The sequence below is a fragment of the Peromyscus californicus genome, unplaced genomic scaffold, assembly GCF_007827085.1.
Source record: "Peromyscus californicus insignis strain IS unplaced genomic scaffold, ASM782708v3 Scaffold_16__1_contigs__length_79575227, whole genome shotgun sequence".
Classification (NCBI taxonomy): Eukaryota; Metazoa; Chordata; class Mammalia; order Rodentia; family Cricetidae; genus Peromyscus; species Peromyscus californicus.
In genome coordinates, this window is record NW_026294458.1 from 19,840,257 (window position 1) to 19,844,937 (window position 4,681).

At 40.2% G+C, this 4,681-nt stretch overlaps 1 pseudogene; it reads right to left on the minus strand.

The window, feature by feature from the left end:
• Positions 1-516: 516 nt before the first annotated feature.
• On the minus strand, positions 517-1,056 carry LOC128111497 (adenine phosphoribosyltransferase-like; annotated as a pseudogene).
• Positions 1,057-4,681: the final 3,625 nt, after the last annotated feature.

Below are 4,681 nucleotides of genomic sequence, written 5' to 3' on the forward strand. Positions count from 1 at the left end.
GGTGGAGAAGAAGAGAAGAAGGAAGAGGAGGAGGAGAAGGAGGAAGAAGAAATAAGAGGAGGAGGAGGAAGAAGAAGAAGGAAGAAGAAGAAGAAGAAGAAGAAGAAGAAGAAGAAGAAGAAGAAGAAGAAGAAGAAGAAGAAGAAGAAATTGTATAATGAACTGACCAGCTGATTGATCCTTTAGCAAAGAAGAGGAGAAATGGTTTCCAAGTTTTGAAGAAAGAAATTTCAAAGGATGTGGGATTATACTGTTTTTTTGTCATTGTAACACACTGTTTATAGATTTTGCTGTCATAACCTACAGTAGCACAGCTTTGCTCTTCTCCGGGCTCAGTATATGTAGAAAACCCAGGACCCAGGGGGTCCATAGGCATGGTGATCAGCTGAACAATGAAATGAGTGAACACAGAAGGGCATCCACTGGCTCACAAAGGTCACTTAGGTGCTAGGGCTAACCCACAGTCCAGCTACAGATGTTGGGATCAGTAGTGCAGCAGCTTTTCTAGCCCCTCAGTTACTCATACTGCAAGAGAGAGAATGGTATGGATCCTAGCTGAACATGCCTTTCAGCGAGCTCAGCTCTATCAGGCTCACACACCCCACCACCTCAGCCTGTAGCTGGCCCAGCACTTAACAGGCCTCAGGCATGGCTCCTCCAATGGCCAGGAGATCATCTACAACAACCACATTCTGGCCAGGTTCTAAGGCATCTTTCTGGATTTCTAGCTCAGTCTTACCAAACTCCAGAGCATAGGAGGCTGACATGATAGGGCCTGGCTGCTTCCCGCCCTTCAAGATGAACACATATCCCAGACCCAGATCCTGAGCTAGAGAGGGGCCAAACAGGAAACCCCTAGAGTCTAGGTCTGCGATGTGGTTAATCTCGCCTCTTGTGAGGGACTTCAGGTGACTGGCCAGGAGGCAGATGGAAGCTCCTAAGAAGTCTAAATCCTTCAAGAGGGGCAAGATATCCCGGAACAGCACATCGGAGATGGGGAAGTCCGGGAAACCTGAGGATGCTCTGTGCCACTAACTGCAACTCAAGTTCTGCCATAACCACATGAGAAAAACATGTGGGATTACACTTTTTAAAAAATTCTCAAATACATACAGAGGAGTAAAGAAACGAGAGAACACATTGCGAAAATTCATATCTTGACCATCAAGAAGTATTAACCAAAGATGCCATTATACCGGATTTCATATGCAAGAAAGTATGTGGAATGCAAAGTCAAGCTGTGAAATCAGATTATAGGTCACAAAAAGTCGAAACTTACATAGAATCTTAGCACCATCTGAGCACCATCTGAGCATCGGTGGGGGAAAAATAGATATTGCATTCAATGATGAAGACACTCTCATTCATCCAGATAAAGGAAAAGGAAAAGAAAACTGAGACCCTAACATCATATGCATAGTTAACATCTGATGAATTACAAATTTAAATATAAATGTCAAAACTATAAAATGTAAGGAAGACAAACACTTTATGAACTAAATACAGGAAACATCTATTGACATGGAAGGCACAATGAAAGAAATGAGTTATCCCATACACTTATGATTTCCTTTTAATTGTTCCATGATGTGACCTTCATGGGTTTCAGATCTGAGTTTTTACAATATAACCTAGCTACACCACTCCTTGGAATATGCCTAAAGAACTTACCATCCTATTTCAGAGATACTTGATCAGGCAATGTTCTTTGCTGCCCTATTCACTATAGCCAAGGAATGAAGACAACTTTAATGTCCTTCAACAGATGAATGGATAATAAAAATATGGTACATATACACAATGGGATACTATTCAGCTGTAAAGGAAAGTGAAATTTGCAGGTAAATGAATGTAGCTAGGAAAGATTAGATTGAGTGAGATAACCCAGACCCAGAAAGATAAATACCACATGTTCTTTCTCTGTGGTTCCTGGTTCTAAGTCTTTGTATGGAAGATACAACGTGGAATAACCACATGTGAAATGCAGCAATACAAAGTCAAGCTTCAAAATCCAGGGGCCATAGGTGGTAGTAGTGGCTTAAGAGGCAAATAGCAGGATAGAGGTGATATGAAGAAGAAAACATAAATATGGAGATGGGGCTCCACCTGAGGACAATAGAGGATTGTCATGACAAAAACAAGAGGGACAGAGACAAATAATACAAAGGTTGTGTACTTAAACCTCAGGGAAACATGCTATTTTATATTTGCCAAAAATATGCATTATATATATGATATATCCATATGTACTTTTATACATAGCACACACACACAAACACACACATACACACACACACACACACACACACACGCACACACACACACACACACACACACACAGGTCTTGTGAAAGAAATTGAGCCATTTAGGATAACCATAAACCCACAAGATTCATAGATTAACAAAAACTCTAATACCAGGTACGAGAAATTTCCTGTGGAATGGTTGTCAGTTTAGTCCAAGTGACTCCCCAAACAATATAGATTATAGAGACAGCCTTTCTTTGCTTCTTAGAGGTTGAAGGTAACCCCTTGTTGCTGAAGGCACCACCTGTTTAGAACTCAGGACTCATATTATTTAAGCCGGCTAAAACCTAAAAGTCTTGAGACCTTCCTGACATCTAGCTTCCATGGTACCCTAAAATGCTATGCAAGCTGTCAAGAGAAGGAAATCTTGAATAGTCCTACTCGGGAGCATCACCTATGAAACATGACAATGACCAGCACGCAAGCTGTTCTGAATGGTGGCACAGGATGGTAGTAAACAAAAACTCTGTACCTGGATTTAAGGCCCACTCAACAGTAGGGAAATTGGAACTATTACTAGAAACCTAGAAAACTTCCCTGGGAGTAGTGAAGTCATGGACCTTTTTAGCTGGAGAGAAACTCCAGCTCTCGCCAAGTCCCGCCAATTCTGGAACCCACTTATAAAATAAACACACCGACTCTTATATTATTTAAACTGCTCGGCCATTAGCTCAGTCCTACCATTGTCTAGCTCTTAGTCTTATACTAAGCCCAATCTATATATCGCCACCTGTTCCGTGCCTTTACCTGTTGCCTCTACATGATGCTCTCTGGATGGCAGCTGGTGTCTCTCTTCCCTGACTTCCTGTCCTTTCCTTTTCTCCTCTCTATTAGTCCTGCCTATACTTCCTGCCTGGCTACTGGCCAATCAGTGTTTTAGTTACCAAACAATAATCCACAACAGACCTTAGAAAAGAATTTACTACCATCACTTGGCTAGGCCACCATATTTCCTTAATACATGCTAAAACTTATCCTTATACCCACAGAGAAGTGCAGCTATCACACATCAAAGCTTTTCTTTATTTTTCTCCTTTAATTAAAAGTTGATTTTCCCCTCGCATAACGTGTCCTGATAACAGTCCCCATTATATAATAATAAAACAAAACAAAATATAATGTAATAAGATAAAATAAAAACTAGTACATTGGAATAGAACTAAACAAGCAGAAAGAAAGAAAAGAGCCTAAAAAAGGCACAAGAAACAAATAAGGACACAGACCCATTTACTTACACACTCAGGAATCCCATAAAAACACTAACCTGGAAGCCATAATATATGCACAAAGGACCTCTAGAGTTATATATATATTATATATTTATATATAATAAAAATAAAATATAAAAACAAGATTAAAAAAAAATCTGATACAACATTATGAGGCAAGGAAGCTCCAAGATTAAGTTCATTTTCTGTTGACCATATACTGCTAGGCATGCATCCTACCCTTAAGAGTAGTTTGCTTCCCCCAGAAACTCTCTTGGAGAAAACTACATTTTCATTTTCAAGTGGTTTTCAATTGGAGATTGCCTATGGTTTAGAGATCAGGGCATGTGTATACTTTCACCTGAGGACCCCATCTGGAACAGACCTATGCAGGCCTTGTGCATGTTGCCTCAGTCTCTGTGAGTTCCGTGCATAGATCCTGTTGATTTAGAAGGTCCTGTTTCCTTGGTGTCCTCCATTCCCTCTGGTTCCTGCACTCTTTCTGCTTCCTCTTGCTCAGCATTCCCTGAGCCTTGAGGGGAGGGATTTGATGAAGACATCCAATTTAGGGCTGAGTGTTCCAGTGTCTTGCACTCTCTAAATATTGTCTGGCTATGGGTCTCTGTATTTCTTTAAAACATATGCAGACCATCACAGTAAACCACAGGTGGACACAATGCAGACGTCAACAAATGGTGGAGAACTCAGCTCCAAAGGATACATCTGTACCATAGGTACTGTCTCAGATAATATTGGAGAAGAGAGGACAGAAAGATTTTAAGAGCCAGAAAACCAGGAAGTTGGCTGTGAAATAGTGTCTTATATTAATGACTGCATAAATAATACTGGAACAACGGCAATATCCATAGACATGCTAATGTTTAAGTGAGAACTAAACAGGCAATTTAAAGACTGCTGGGAGAGGGAGAATTAGCCTCTCCCAGGCATAAACCCCATATTTATTATCCAATACAAAGTGCTCAGCTCTGAAACATTATATATTCAAACAACAAAGGCAGACACAGTTTTATTTTTAGACTTATTTTATTTTGCACATAAATATACATACATCTATGTGCATGTAACAATACTAATCAAAGAAAAAGAGTCTGTCAATTTGAGAGTAGGAGAGCACAGTTAGAATTGGGAGGAGGGAACTTGCAACAG